A 17706-nucleotide genomic window follows, 5' to 3' on the forward strand; every position below is an offset into this window, starting at 1 on the left:
GTGACGCACGGGAATCATGCACCGCGATCGATCGCTCACTCGTTTGCTCACTCACAACAACCATGCACATTAGCACACGACGCAAGTCCCGGGTCACAATCATATTTGTATTAATTCACCGCATGAAAACATTTGGCGCGTGATTCTTTTCCAAATATCCATACACCTGAAAGGGAGAAATAATTATTTTGCTGATGACCAAAAGCTAGCATGTTCGATAGTTTATTGATTACATGTTCTTCCTTTGGGCTGTTTGGGTTATATAATTAAAAGATTTTTTTTTAATTTGATGAATCACATCTATTCATTAATTTAATTTCAAACTAAAAAAATTCAGATGACTGTACACATCGTAGATTTAATATATACAAGTAAATTAACTTTGCACAATGATATAATTTGAGTGATAGGGTATATTACTCATACGTTGATGAGTATAGACGGTTTCATCCAGGGCGTACGTTGATAACTATTGTTAAATATCAAATCTGAAGATCTATTTAATTGGAAAAACATAGGAAAATAAAAACTAAGTCATTAAAAACAAATATTTGCATGTATGTCCGTGCAAATGTCGGGCTTTTTATACGTGTCTAACTACCAAGCTTTCTACTGCAGCCTACATCAACTACTAAAGAACTTTTCATGGAGACGAACTTATGAAGTTTTTAAGCTAAGTCATAATTATGTCATTTTAATTTTATCCCAATGGTAATTCGCTGCAGATCCAAAAAGGCGATTTCCCGGCATATATCTGTTACATAAATATACTTTCATCTTATAATCGTAGTTGAATTTTAACAGGAGAACGGTTCAGAGGTTTTCTTACATTTGTCATACTTTACCGTTCAAATTAATTCAAATATCATGAAGTTGGAGGTTGGGGTTGATAGTTAAAAAAAACCAACCAAGAGAACATGATAATGAATAGTATATAAGGACCCGGATATTGTTTTCCCTCATATTTGTATAACAGCTGAGTAGATACCTAGGAACCGACAGACCATATAAGTAATTTTACCGGGTTGACCTTCCTGATTTGCTTATAAATCGGCTGGAAGTAGAATGTTGCATCTACGTGGCCTTTCTCAGATCCTTCAGTGAGGTACGTTTCCGTGCACGCTTAAAACATTGCCAATAAAATAGCTGATGAAAGGTTAACCTAGCTCACAAGCAAAATAAAAAAGGTGTTGAATATATATTCTACAAAAATGCATTTGACCTGTTTTACTCTCACATGAATAATTTCCTAGCCAAGTTGGGATTATATTGAACGTTCATTTAAGTTTTACGTCCTTTAAAGATGAACGTGTCTGAACGATGCCAAGATTTCAGCAGCCTATGGGAAATAAATTCTTAGTGCATTGCTTCTAAAACGCTTTTCTTTAACTGAAGAGAATTATTCAGGCAAGAAAATATTTATGCTTGTGATGGCCCCCTGACACCATTTAAAGCATTAGCCTGTGGCTTTCGTTAACTAAGCACATACTATTAATGTATTGGAATATAATCAGACTGCATCCTAGATTACTGGAAAAGTGCAATGACTTTTTCATAGGGCACAGTTGTCCAAAAGTGTGGCGAGTAATAGGGCTTACAATTGGGAAAAATATTGCTAACTCTGCAATATAATGCAAGCGATTGTGTCAAGAGATTTGAAAACGTTTTACTAGATTGCCTTAAAAAATGGGGTAATATCCTTAAATATAAATTCTTCATCCAGTTGTTAGGTACTTGAAAGATTTAAAACTCGATCATTTCAGATTTGTTTACAAAGTTCGTATTGTAGCAACAGTTCATAGCTCTTAGCCTTTGTAGGATGTTTGAAAATCGGCATCATCTATCCAGCTAGCATAAACACACAATTTATGTATATACTGTTTAATATCTATACAGAAACCTGATTATCGTGCAGAAATAGAACATTTCCTGTCCGAACCATTTGAATCCTGGTGTACTAAAATGAAGCAAAAAGGCGAATATGCTGATCATTTAGTAGTTGTTGCCACAGCTCAAATGTTGAAAAGAGACATCGTCGTAGTGAGAAGCTCTTCTAATAGCAATCTTCACCAAAATGTGACATGGATTGTTGGGAAGCCAGATTTCTCAGGAGAACCACTACTGCTTGGTCACTATTGGCACAATTACTACCAGAGTTTAGAACCATTAAGTGAGTATAATAAGTTCAAGTCGAACATTCTGTTTGAAAAAATACCCAATAACCGGTCTAATTTATATATTCTTTACTTGTCCTTAATGCTCTTACCACATTGTCATCCATTGTCACTGTTTATATATCTAATATTTGATTGTACTTAATGCTCTTACCACATTGTCATCCATTGTCACTGTTTATATATCTAATATTTAATTGTTTTTAATGCTCTTACCACATTGTAATCCATTGTCACTGTTTATATATCTAATATTTAATTGTACTTAATGTTCTTACCACATTGTCATCCATTGTCACTGTTTATTACAATTAATAATTAAATTGCTTTCTCTTTAGACCATGACGGAGACGGAGCGATTACCACAAAAGAACGGGTTTGCGAGATGAGGAGTAATGTTAAGAGAGGTATCTATTACATTTTCCCAACAATTTTCACGCTAGCGCATGTTCTGAGAGGTATTTACATATATAATAACCCGAAAATAGGCTTGTGATCATGTTTATCCTGATCTTTTCATTTAAGTATTTCTCCTGTATAAATATTAATATTTTAGCGCAAAAATATGGTCTCAAATCTTTACAGTCGTTATAGATTGAACCTTGCTCTCGCCATTATTATGTAACCTGTGCATGACTAAATCGAGGCAATTTTTCTTCAGCGAAGTTTAGTCTGTTCACCTGAAAATTATTGGTTATTGAATGTTTTACAAATAAACTTGAGTGGGTTAGAGTCTCGGGCTCGGCCAATGTGGATATGTGAGAAATCTTTCCAGTACCTTCTCGCGGGTGGGTGGTTCTTTCCGTGGTTTCCCGGGTTCTTCTTCAACCATTAATACTAGCCGCCATGTATAGCCTATATTGTGCTGAAAAATTTCGTTAAACCCTATAACAACAACAACAACAACATTTCACTAAATGTTTAACACGTGGGCATAGCAAAGATTAACATACTATCACATCGATGATATTTATTCAGAAAGGAAAAGATCAATAAAGATTAAAATACAAAACCATCTATAATTAAATTTTATGCTATATTCAGGCCGACTGAAATACATTCATCAACTAATTTTTGAATCCAAAGATTTCTTTTCTGTAGGTAGCTTGATAAGGTAATGTTTTCGTCATGTTTTGCGCTCATAAACCTCAATCAATATGAGGTCGATAAACATAATTCTGAAGAAAGGTGTTAATTCCAAAGACGGATAATGAGTGACCGTCTCTTTAAAAATAATTAACCATTTCACTTATTTTGCTACAACTGAGACAAATACAGTGTAGAGGCCACTAACATTTTTTCTGCGCTCAATTCTTCTTGATCAGAAAGCATTAATCACATCGTGTTTGGTTGTACTGGCAAATTTATGCTTTTCTAATTCTAGGCAAACATATAAATTTTGGTTCCGATGTTTTGTACTTTACACATTAGAGGAAATAACTTACATGAAATCAGACAACCCAATGGCAAATTAAGGTAAATGTCTAAAATGTAACATACATGACCATCGCAAAGTATGTTAGGAACGATGTTCGCTTGTCCGGTCAAGATAGTTTAAAACTGATTGTATTGATAAGTAATAAGACTAGTACGTGAGTTTCGGTAATTCCAGTGTATTCTTATCGTAAATGTGACACGGAATACATCACTGTCGTCCTTATTATTAATCGGAAATTCCCCATGCTATTTGATAACAAATTAGATCATTTGATTTTCATAGATATGTGGCTGTCAACTCTTGAATTAGACATTGCACTAGAGAGCGGAACTTATACGATGATGTAACGTTATTTCTATGTCCAGGTAGAGTATTATAATAGTTACGATGAAGTCATAGTCTACATGTTCCATTTCTTGTGTAACAGCAACACAGCTTGAAATCTACATATTGGAACTCATTGCAACACTGATCAAAAGAACAATATGAAAAACAGTCACACTGTCTTGAAAGAAATAACACCTGAATAGTTATAGTTGTTAGATCATATTTCAATCGTACTCGACGCAGTGATTTCGTTGTTGAAATTATATATATATATATATATATATATATATATATATATATATATATATATATATATATTGAACAGCTGGTGCGTGTACTAATCCGAGCGATTTGGGACGTTTTCTACGCAACCATTCAGTTCTAAATGAAGAAGAGATGATACGACTACTTAGGGAAAACTGCAGTTCTCTTGGTCTTAAATTTGGCACTAAAACAAAGCGAAATGGTGACTGCTTCTTCAGCGCCGTCTCTGCACAGTTAAATTACCTAAGGTTGCAGGAGGACCGTAGCCCAGAACAGATACAGGCGAGGACACCAGAAGAACTTAGACAAGGCGTGGTTGACTATCTTTCGGGTGAATATCAGGTAATATATTAAACATCTTGTCTACCAATCTATCAGTCACTTTATCCATCTATCTATCTATCTATCTATCTATCTATACATATATATATATCTATGTATCTATCTATGTATCTCTCTATCTATCTATCTATCTATCTATCTATATATATATATATATATATATATATATATATATATATATATATATAATCTATATCAATATATATACGTCTGTCAGACACTTGTAACCTTTGTAACTGTCTATCGTAGCCTACAATAACTGACATATGCCTTTTCTAAAGAGCACAATAATTGTCCAGAAAATGATGCAAATCATTTTCGGTAAATACATTTTCGGAAGCAATGACCCTCGTCACGACAACATTGCGCAGAGAACTGCAATCTGAAATGTGATGACAAAATCCTTTCCTCTACAATGGGATTGTCGACACCGAGAACAAACTAACATCCACAACAGTCAATACTAGAAATTCTTCCCTAATTTTCTAACGAAACCCTGCATTTAGCTTGTTGCCAACGGATCGCTTCCTAACAACTTGGGCAGCCGCACAAATTAAATTAACTATTCTCCGACAGCTAGTTAGTCGGTCGTTGTTAATCCCCTAACTTGCTGCCAGTGCTAGTATCACACTGGCACTTTTAGCTCTCCGATTTCTGACCGATTCTGCAGGTGTTAATGCTGAAAAATATACATATTTAGATTGACGTTTAAACGAATGTGAAAAACGTTTGTCCATAAACTTGTTTCTTTTTGATAACTTCAAAAGGAAATAAGCATCCTCCTGAATGTGAATTAATAACCAAATTCATGATAATATTAAACTCCATTTCTGGGGTCAGAAAAAAAATCTAAACAAAAGTGCAGGCGTTATAATTCATAATTCATAAATCGTAAACATTAAAAGAAGGCGTTGCAAAACTTATCCAAGAAAAAAATTATCATATCGAAAAAGTAAATGAGAGAAATGACACTGTTATCATGGACGAGATCAGTATTTCTCACCCATGCGACAAAGATATATAGCTGTTTCGCTAACCTTACTTTTCTTATCTCAGTCTAGTCATCTCAGACAAATTGTCTCAGTCAAGGTGTCCACGCGCTCAGAACTACTTTTAAAAAAAGAAACCCTCGTAGTCTTCTGCTGCGTCTGGAGTAGTTGTTATAAAATCAAACAGCAATTACAACACATACATAACAAAAACATAGTAACGTAAGGTAAATCCATATTTGTGAACACACCATACAAAAACGTTTCGAGAGAGACAAAGATACACATGCATACGTTGTCGAACATTTTCGTATTATGCTACTTCGTTCCACACAGCATGTGCAATTTTATCCTATATGCAGGTCTAGCTCAGTACATATGCAGGTCAGCGTCATTAAATGTAGCTAAAGCTACCTAACTAGTTTTATATACTTCTTCTGAAACAAATTATATACTGTTAGCTACATCTAATGACGCTGACCTGAAAATTGACTGTGCTACAGGTAGGATAAACTTCTCAATGCTGTTTGAAAAGAACTATGACAGAAAAGACTGATCCATGCATATAGGCTATAGACCTATACACTTCATAGTCTCCCAACTATTTTAACAACTACAGAAAACTTAGTAACAGCCAGAAAATGTTATGTCAAACAAGCTTGTTTCTAATTTTGTTAAGCATCTCATTGTGCCCCAGTTGAATAAAAAGTTAACCTAAAATATTTAATGACAAATAATGCACTTAACAGCCAGAAGGAATAATTTATCAGTCAAGACATTAATTTGTAAGCATATTTCCGGTAGCACTTGCCATATTTCCAAGACAGAAAAATACATTTTCAAAGACTCCGTGAACTTTGAATCTTAACCATGGTTATCCACCAAGGTCCGTATGTAGAGGGTCTTTGATACACGGGCTAAGTTTTCAATCAATATTAAGGACAACACATGTATGTCACAAACAGTTTCAACTCCTCCAAAGATTATGAGTCACAATAGTGGCCTAGATCAATAATTACCCGTGAATAACCCAAGCACGGACAATCATGCTACATGTAACTTTTTGTTATAATAATAGCCTATGCACTACAACATAGGTGTGGGCCCAGTATAGTTTCATTATTTACAAAATAATTTTCTAAATTGGAAGTAGCGAAAATGATAAATGATCGTGCAATAAATATTAACTATTTATTGTTAATTTCATATAAGATCCATATATTAAATGTGATAATACCTCAGTACTATGCAATGTTTTAGGTTTCTACTGTGTTAGGCTCACGCATAAAAACTGTACTTCGGATGACAAGGCCATGCCACAGTCCTTATGTGAGCTGTCACTCCTCTCGCAAAGAAATAAGTACTCTTGTTGTCGGTCGTGGGATTTAGGACAGTTGGTATGAGGTACGATTAAAAAAACCTAAAACAATACAAAACACATACTTAGAATACAAGACGAACATAAAGCATAATATAACAAATACAATACACATTATAAAACCCACCCACCGGCATTCATAATTTTATCACAAAAATTAAAAACAATCCCTTACCACACTCGAAGAGTATTACTTTCCCGAAATATATTAACGTATTCAATACCTTTGTCTTTCACTTGCGTGAAAGACAAATCTCCGCACTGCTCGAGGTGTTGTATGACTCTCTCTCCCTCTCTAGCCTCGAGTAGTAATTCCCTAGCCTTTTATTAGTATCGCGGAGAGGTGGTTTTCATACACGTGACGCACGGGAATCATGCACCGCGATCGATCGCTCACTCGTTTGCTCACTCACAACAACCATGCACATTAGCACACGACGCAAGTCCCGGGTCACAATCATATTTGTATTAATTCACCGCATGAAAACATTTGGCGCGTGATTCTTTTCCAAATATCCATACACCTGAAAGGGAGAAATAATTATTTTGCTGATGACCAAAAGCTAGCATGTTCGATAGTTTATTGATTACATGTTCTTCCTTTGGGCTGTTTGGGTTATATAATTAAAAGATTTTTTTTTAATTTGATGAATCACATCTATTCATTAATTTAATTTCAAACTAAAAAAATTCAGATGACTGTACACATCGTAGATTTAATATATACAAGTAAATTAACTTTGCACAATGATATAATTTGAGGGATAGGGTATATTACTCATACGTTGATGAGTATAGACGGTTTCATCCAGGGCGTACGTTGATAACTATTGTTAAATATCAAATCTGAAGATCTATTTAATTGGAAAAACATAGGAAAATAAAAACTAAGTCATTAAAAACAAATATTTGCATGTATGTCCGTGTAAATGTCGGGCTTTTTATACGTGTCTAACTACCAAGCTTTCTACTGCAGCCTACATCAACTACTAAAGAACTTTTCATGGAGACGAACTTATGAAGTTTTTAAGCTAAGTCATAATTATGTCATTTTAATTTTATCCCAATGGTAATTCGCTGCAGATCCAAAAAGGCGATTTCCCGGCATATATCTGTTACATAAATATACTTTCATCTTATAATCGTAGTTGAATTTTAATAGGAGAACGGTTCAGAGGTTTTCTTACATTTGTCATACTTTACCGTTCAAATTAATTCAAATATCACGAAGTTGGAGGTTGGGTTGATAGTTAAAAAAAAACAACCAAGAGAACATGATAATGAATAGTATATAAGGACCCGGATATTGTTTTCCCTCATATTTGTATAACAGCTGAGTAGATACCTAGGAACCGACAGACCATATAAGTAATTTTACCGGGTTGACCTTCCTGATTTGCTTATAAATCGGCTGGAAGTAGAATGTTGCATCTACGTGGCCTTTCTCAGATCCTTCAGTGAGGTACGTTTCCGTGCACGCTTAAAACATTACCAATAAAATAGCTGATGAAAGGTTAACCTAGCTCACAAGCAAAATAAAAAAGGTGTTGAATATATATTCTACAAAAATGCATTTGACCTGTTTTACTCTCACATGAATAATTTCCTAGCCAAGTTGGGATTATATTGAACGTTCATTTAAGTTTTACGTCCTTTAAAGATGAACGTGTCTGAACGATGCCAAGATTTCAGCAGCCTATGGGAAATAAATTCTTAGTGCATTGCTTCTAAAACGCTTTTCTTTAACTGAAGAGAATTATTCAGGCAAGAAAATATTTATGCTTGTGATGGCCCCCTGACACCATTTAAAGCATTAGCCTGTGGCTTTCGTTAACTAAGCACATACTATTAATGTATTGGAATATAATCAGACTGCATCCTAGATTACTGGAAAAGTGCAATGACTTTTTCATAGGGCACAGTTGTCCAAAAGTGTGGCGAGTAATAGGGCTTACAATTGGGAAAAATATTGCTAACTCTGCAATATAATGCAAGCGATTGTGTCAAGAGATTTGAAAACGTTTTACTAGATTGCCTTAAAAAATGGGGTAATATCCTTAAATATAAATTCTTCATCCAGTTGTTAGGTACTTGAAAGATTTAAAACTCGATCATTTCAGATTTGTTTACAAAGTTCGTATTGTAGCAACAGTTCATGGCTCTTAGCCTTTGTAGGATGTTTGAAAATCGGCATGATCTATCCAGCTGGCATAAACACACAATTTATGTATATACTGTTTAATATCTATACAGAAACCTGATTATCGTGCAGAAATAGAACATTTCCTGTCCGAACCATTTGAATCCTGGTGTACTAAAATGAAGCAAAAAGGCGAATATGCTGATCATTTAGTAGTTGTTGCCACAGCTCAAATGTTGAAAAGAGACATCGTCGTAGTGAGAAGCTCTTCTAATAGCAATCTTCACCAAAATGTGACATGGATTGTTGGGAAGCCAGATTTCTCAGGAGAACCACTACTGCTTGGTCACTATTGGCACAATTACTACCAGAGTTTAGAACCATTAAGTGAGTATATTAAGTTCAAGTTGAACATTCTGTTTGAAAAAATACCCAATAACCGGTCTAATTTATATATTCTTTACTTGTCCTTAATGCTCTTACCACATTGTCATCCATTGTCACTGTTTATATATCTAATATTTGATTGTACTTAATGCTCTTACCACATTGTCATCCATTGTCACTGTTTATATATCTAATATTTAATTGTTTTTAATGCTCTTACCACATTGTAATCCATTGTCACTGTTTATATATCTAATATTTAATTGTACTTAATGTTCTTACCACATTGTCATTCATTGACACTGTTTATTACAATTAATAATTAAATTGCTTTCTCTTTAGACCATGACGGAGACGGAGCGATTACCACAAAAGAACGGGTTTGCGAGATGAGGAGTAATGTTAAGAGAGGTATCTATTACATTTTCCCAACAATTTTCACGCTAGCGCATGTTCTGAGAGGTATTTACATATATAATAACCCGAAAATAGGCTTGTGATCATGTTTATCCTGATCTTTTCATTTAAGTATTTCTCCTGTATAAATATTAATATTTTAGCGCAAAAATATGGTCTCAAATCTTTACAGTCGTTATAGATTGAACCTTGCTCTCGCCATTATTATGTAACCTGTGCATGACTAAATCGAGGCAATTTTTCTTCAGCGAAGTTTAGTCTGTTCACCTGTAAATTATTGGTTATTGAATGTTTTACAAATAAACTTGAGTGGGTTAGAGTCTCGGGCTCGGCCAATGTGGATATGTGAGAAATCTTTCCAGTACCTTCTCGCGGGTGGGTGGTTCTTTCCGTGGTTTCCCGGGTTCTTCTTCAACCATTAATACTAGCCGCCATGTATAGCCTATATTGTGCTGAAAAATTTCGTTAAACCCTATAACAACAACAACAACAACATTTCACTAAATGTTTAACACGTGGGCATAGCAAAGATTAACATACTATCACATCGATGATATTTATTCAGAAAGGAAAAGATCAATAAAGATTAAAATACAAAACCATCTATAATTAAATTTTATGCTATATTCAGGCCGACTGAAATACATTCATCAACTAATTTTTGAATCCAAAGATTTCTTTTCTGTAGGTAGCTTGATAAGGTAATGTTTTCGTCATGTTTTGCGCTCATAAACCTCAATCAATATGAGGTCGATAAACATAATTCTGAAGAAAGGTGTTAATTCCAAAGACGGATAATGAGTGACCGTCTCTTTAAAAATAATTAACCATTTCACTTATTTTGCTACAACTGAGACAAATACAGTGTAGAGGCCACTAACATTTTTTCTGCGCTCAATTCTTCTTGATCAGAAAGCATTAATCACATCGTGTTTGGTTGTACTGGCAAATTTATGCTTTTCTAATTCTAGGCAAACATATAAATTTTGGTTCCGATGTTTTGTACTTTACACATTAGAGGAAATAACTTACATGAAATCAGACAACCCAATGGCAAATTAAGGTAAATGTCTAAAATGTAACATACATGACCATCGCAAAGTATGTTAGGAACGATGTTCGCTTGTCCGGTCAAGATAGTTTAAAACTGATTGTATTGATAAGTAATAAGACTAGTACGTGAGTTTCGGTAATTCCAGTGTATTCTTATCGTAAATGTGACATGGAATACATCACTGTCGTCCTTATTATTAATCGGAAATTCCCCATGCTATTTGATAACAAATTAGATCATTTGATGTTCATAGATATGTGGCTGTCAACTCTTGAACTAGACATTGCACTAGAGAGCGGAACTTAAACGATGATGTAACGTTATTTCTATGTCCAGGTAGAGTATTATAATAGTTACGATGAAGTCATAGTCTACATGTTCCATTTCTTGTGTAACAGCAACACAGCTTGAAATCTACATATTGGAACTCATTGCAACACTGATCAAAAGAACCATATGAAAAACAGTCACACTGTCCTGAAAGAAATAACACCTGAATAGTTATCGTTGTTAGATCATATTTCAATCGTACTCGACGCAGTGATTTCGTTGTTGAAATTATATATATATATATATATATATATATATATATATATATATATATATATATATATATATATATATATATATATATTGAACAGCTGGTGCGTGTACTAATCCGAGCGATTTGGGACGTTTTCTACGCAACCATTCAGTTCTAAATGAAGAAGAGATGATACGACTACTTAGGGAAAACTGCAGTTCTCTTGGTCTTAAATTTGGCACTAAAACAAAGCGAAATGGTGACTGCTTCTTCAGCGCCGTCTCTGCACAGTTAAATTACCTAAGGTTGCAGGAGGACCGTAGCCCAGAACAGATACAGGCGAGGACACCAGAAGAACTTAGACAAGGCGTGGTTGACTATCTTTCGGGTGAATATCAGGTAATATATTAAATATCTTGTCTACCAATCTATCAGTCACTTTATCCATCTATCTATCTATCTATCTATACATATATATATCTATGTATCTATCTATGTATCTCTCTATCTATCTATATATATATATATATATATATATATATATATATATATATATATATATATATATATCAATATATATATCAATATATATACGTCTGTCAGGCACTTGTAACCTTTGTAACTGTCTATCGTAGCCTACAATAACTGACATATGCCTTTTCTAAAGAGCACAATAATTGTCCAGAAAATGATGCAAATCATTTTCGGTAAATACATTTTCGGAAGCAATGACCCTCGTCACGACAACATTGCGCAGAGAACTGCAATCTGAAATGTGATGACAAAATCCTTTCCTCTACAATGGGATTGTCGACACCGAGAACAAACTAACATCCACAACAGTCAATACTAGAAATTCTTCCCTAATTTTCTAACGAAACCCTGCATTTAGCTTGTTGCCAACGGATCGCTTCCTAACAACTTGGGCAGCCGCACAAATTAAATTAACTATTCTCCGACAGCTAGTTAGTCGGTCGTTGTTAATCCCCTAACTTGCTGCCAGTGCTAGTATCACACTGGTACTTTTAGCTCTCCGATTTCTGACCAATTCTGCAGGTGTTAATGCTGAAAAATATACATATTTAGATTGACGTTTAAACGAATGTGAAAAACGTTTGTCCATAAACCTGTTTCTTTTTGATAACTTCAAAAGGAAATAAGCATCCTCCTGAATGTGAATTAATAACCAAATTCATGATAATATTAAACTCCATTTCTGGGGTCAGAAAAAAAATCTAAACAAAAGTGCAGGCGTTATAATTCATAATTCATAAATCGTAAACATTAAAAGAAGGCGTTGCAAAACTTATCCAAGAAAAAAATTATCATATCGAGAAAGTAAATGAGAGAAATGACACTGTTATCATGGACGAGATCAGTATTTCTCACCCATGCGACAAGAAATATAGCTGTTTCGCTAACCTTACTTTTCTTATCTCAGTCTAGTCATCTCAGACAAATTGTCTCAGTCAAGGTGTCCACGCGCTCAGAACTACTTTTAAAAAAAGAAATCCTCGTAGTCTTCTGCTGTGCCTCTAGTAGTTGTTATAAAATCAAACAGCAATTACAACACATACATAACAAAAACATAGTAACGTAAGGTAAATCCATATTTGTGAACACACCATACAAAAACGTTTCGAGAGAGACAAAGATACACATGCATACGTTGTCGAACATTTTCGTATTACGCTACTTCGTTCCACACAGCATGTGCAATTTTATCCTCTATGCAGGTCTAGCTCAGTACATATGCAGGTCAGCGTCATTAAATGTAGCTAAAGCTACCTAACTAGTTTTAATACTTCTTCTGAAACATATTATATACTGTTTGCTACATTTAATGACGCTGACCTGAAAATTGACTGTGCTACAGGTAGGATAAACTTCTCAATGCTGTTTGAAATGAACTATGACAGAAAAGACTGATCCATGCATATAGGCTATAGACCTATACACTTCATAGTCTCCCAACTATTTTAACAACTACAGAAAACTTAGTAACAGCCAGAAAATGTTATGTCAAACAAGCTTGTTTCTAATTTTGTTAAGCATCTCATTGTGCCCCAGCTGAATGAAAAGTTAACCTAAAATATTTAATGACAAATAATGCACTTAACAGCCAGAAGGAATAATTTATCAGTCAAGACATTAATTTGTAAGCATATTTCCGGTAGCACTTGCCAGATTTCCAAGACAGAAAAATACATTTTCAAAGACTCCGTGAACTTTGAATCTTAACCATGGTTATCCACCAAGGTCCGTATGTAGAGGGTCTTTGATACACGGGCTACGTTTTCAATCAATTTTAAGGACAACACATGTATGTCACAAACAGTTTCAACTCCTCCAAAGATTATGAGTCACAATAGTGGCCTAGATCAATAATTACCCGTGAATAACCCAAGCACGGACAATCATGCTACATGTAACTTTTTGTTATAATAATAGCCTATGCACTACAACATAGGTGTGGGCCCCGTATAGTTTCATTATTTACAAAATAATTTTCTAAATTGGAAGTAGCGAAAATGATAAATTATCGTGCAATGAATATACACTATTTACTATTAATTTCATAAAAAAGACTGATCCATGCTTATAGAATATAGACCTATACACTTCCTAGCCTCCCAACTCTTTTAACAACTACAGAAAACGTAGTAACAACCAGAAAATGTGTTATGTCAAACAATCTTTATTCTAATTTTGTTAAGCATCTCCATTGTGCCCCAGTTGAATAAAAAAATATACCTAATATATTTAATGACAAATAATGCACTTACCTAGCCAGAAGGAATCATTTATCAGTGAACACATTAATTCATCAGGAAATTTCCGGTAGCACTTTCCATAATTCCAAGACAGAAAAATACATTTTCAAAGAATCCGTGAACTTTAAAGCTTAACAGATGGTTATCCGCCAAGGTCCGTTTGTGTAGGGTCTTTGATACACGAGCTAATTTTACAATCCTATTAAGGACAACACAATTATGTCACAAACAGTTTCAACTGCTCCAAAGAAAATGAGTCACGATAGTGACCTAGATCAATAATTACCCGTGAATTACCTAAGCACGGAGAATCATGCTACATGTAACTTTTCGTTATAATAATAGCCTGTACACTACAACATATGTGTGTGGCCAGTATCGTTTCATTATTTACAATATAATTTTCTAAATTGGAAGTGACGAAAATGATACATTTTTTCTAATAAATATTAACTATTTATTGTTAATTTCATATAACATCCATATATTAAATGTGATAATACCTCAATAATATGCAATGTTTAAGGTTGTTATTGTGTTAGGCTCACGCATAAAAACTGTGTACTTCGGATGACAATCCCATGCCACAGTCCTCGTTATTTTATTTGTATTAATTCACCGCATGAAAACATTTGGCGCGTGATCTATACTGCACAAGTGAGAAGTTCGTTTTTACTTAGAAGGAAATTATTGGGTGAGGAAACAAATCTACGTTGGTGTTTGAACCGAGACCAGTAAATCCCAGTCGCTGGGTTACGTTATATATCTCCCTCCCACCCGTTGGCAACCCTCGAAGGGAGACAAAGAATGTTACCCCGCGAGTGGGATTTCCTTATCTCTGTCCAAACCCCAGCATAGATTTTGTATATCTTTTAAGTGGCGAGATATTAAATTATTTTGAATATTATCAGCTTTTTTTGCAAAACCAATTTCTCATTGTGTATAATTATAGAAAACACTAATTTTATCTTCTTTCGAAAATTTATAAAGCGGTGGAACACGGAAAAATATATTCGATGAAGCTTGGCACAGCATGACCATCATTTCAGATTGCTCCATTGAGACTGAGCGTTTTGTCGAAAAGATAGACTTTAGTTTTAGCTGTTTGGCTCAGAAATAGGTTATATACATGAAAGCTACAAATGAGTTTCCGGAAAACCTGAGTAAAATTATAATTCCTAAAAAGTATAATATGTAAATATGGATAGTCTTTACACTAACATCAAACATGACTATAACCTGGCGGTTTGCAAATAGGCAATACTTGATAATCAGGATCGAAATAGACCGATTGATATATATTTAACCTTACTGTAACTCTGTGTTGAAATTAACTATTTTGTTTTCAGGGAAATATTTTTTTGTCTGAAAGAAGGTACAGCTTTGGGAAAGAGGTAGAAGTTGTATCAATCTTTTCCAAATAATCTTACACCTGAAAGGGAGAAATATTTATTTCCTCATGACCAAAACCTAGCATGATAGAAAGTTTATTAATTACATATTCTTCCTTTGGGCTGTTTGGGTGATATAATTAAAATATTTTCTTAGTTTGATGAATCACAACTATTCATTAATTTGATTTCAAACTAACAAAATTCAGATGACTGTACACATCATAGATTTAATATATACAAGTAAATTAACTTTGCACAAGGATATACTTTGCGTGGTAGGGTATTTTGCTCATACGTTGATGCGTATAGACGGTTTTATCCACGGCATACACTGATAACTATTGTTCAGTATCAAATTCTGAAGATCTGCAAAATAGGAAAACATAGGAAAATAAAAACTAAGTCATTAAAAACCAATATTTGCATGTATTTCCGTGTGAATTTCGGGCTTTTTATACATGTCCAACTACATAGCTTTCTACTGCAGCCTACAAGAACTATTATAGTCCGTTTCATGGAGACGAACTTATTAACTTTCAATCTAATTCATAACTATGTCATTTCAATTTTATCCCAATGGTAATTCGCTGCAGCTCCAAAAAGGCGATTTCCCGGCATATATTTGTGACAAATAATATACTTTCATCTTTTAATAGAAGAATGGTTCAGAGGTTTCTTTACATGTGTCATGCTTTACCGGTCATGTTATTTCAAATATCACGAAGTTGGAGGTGGGGGTTGATAGTTAAAAAGCCAGCCAAGAGAACATGAAAATAAATAGTATATAACAACACAAAAATTGTTTTACCTCATATTTGTATAACAGCCGAGTAGATACCTAAGAACCGACAGACCATATAAGTAATTTTACAGGAATCACCATTTTGATTTGCTTATAAATCAATTGGAAGTAGAATGTTGCATCTACGTGCCCGTTTTCAGATCAATCAATGAGGTACGACTACGTGCACGCTTAACAAATCTGACTATAAAATAGCTGACGAAAGGTTAATCTAGCTCGCAAGCAAAATAAAAAAGGTGTTGAATATATATTCTATTAAAATGCCTTTGATCTGTTTTACACTCACGTGAATAGTTTCCTAGTTAAGATGGGATTATATTGAACGTTCACTTAAGTTTTACGTTCTTTAAAGATGAACGTGTCTGAATGATGTCACGATTTCAGAACTTGTGTGAAATAAACTCTCAGTGCATTGCTTCTAAAACGTTTTTCTTTAACTGAAGAGACAAGTATGCAGGCAAGAAGATATTTATACTTGTGATGGCTACCTGACACCTTTTAAAGCGTTGGTATGTGGCTTTCGTTAACTAAGCACATAATGTTAATATACTGGAATATAATCAAATTGCATCCTAGACTACTGGAAAAGTGCAATGACTTTTTCAAAGGGCACAGTTGTCCTAACGTGTGGCGAGTGACAGGGCTTACAATTTGGAAAAATATTGCTAATTCTGCAATATAATGCAAGCGATTGTCAAGAGATTTGAAAGCTTGTCTTGAAAAGTGGGGTATTATCTTTAAATATAAATTCTTCACCCAGTTGGTTGGTGCTTGAAAGATTTAAAACTCAATCATATCAGATTTTATTTTACAAAATTCATATTCTAGCAACAGTTCGTAGCTCTTAGCCTTTGTTGGATGCTTGACAACTAGCATGATCTATCCAAGTAGCATAAACATATAATTTATGTATACACTATTTAATCTATACAGAAACCTGAGCATCGTTCGAAAATAGAAGATTTCCTGTCCGAGCCATTTAACTCCTGGAGTACTAAAATGAAGCAAAAAGGCGAATTCGCTGATCATTTAGTAGTTGTTGCAACAGCTCAAATGTTGAAAAGAGACATCGTCGTGGTGGCAAGCTCTTCTAGTAGTAATCTTCACCAAAATGTGACTTGGATTGTTGGGAAGTCAGATTTCTCAGGAGAACCACTACTGCTTGGTCACTATTGGCACATTTACTACCAGAGTTTAGAACCATTAAGTGAGTATATTAAGTACAAGTCGAACATTCTGTTTGAATAAATATCCAATAAGCGGTCTCATTTATATATTCTTTATTTGTCCTTAATGCTCTTAC

At 34.3% G+C, this 17706-nt stretch overlaps 2 long non-coding RNA genes across 2 annotated transcripts; both read left to right on the forward strand.

Annotated features, from left to right (window-relative positions):
• The first annotated feature begins 1930 nt into the window (after positions 1–1930).
• On the forward strand, positions 1931–4502 carry LOC149779757 (uncharacterized). The gene is made up of 3 exons (XR_016415425.1): positions 1931–2170; positions 2513–2581; positions 4265–4502. It is a non-coding gene; the product is annotated as an uncharacterized LOC149779757 (long non-coding RNA).
• A 4697-nt stretch (positions 4503–9199) lies between these two features.
• On the forward strand, positions 9200–11815 carry LOC149779758 (uncharacterized). Its single transcript, XR_016415426.1, has 3 exons — positions 9200–9439; positions 9782–9850; positions 11552–11815. It is a non-coding gene; the product is annotated as an uncharacterized LOC149779758 (long non-coding RNA).
• The last annotated feature ends 5891 nt before the right edge of the window (positions 11816–17706 follow it).

This window comes from Sinohyriopsis cumingii, chromosome 17 (assembly GCF_028554795.1).
Source record: "Sinohyriopsis cumingii isolate HCF-2022 chromosome 17, ASM2855479v2, whole genome shotgun sequence".
Classification (NCBI taxonomy): domain Eukaryota; kingdom Metazoa; phylum Mollusca; class Bivalvia; order Unionida; family Unionidae; genus Sinohyriopsis; species Sinohyriopsis cumingii.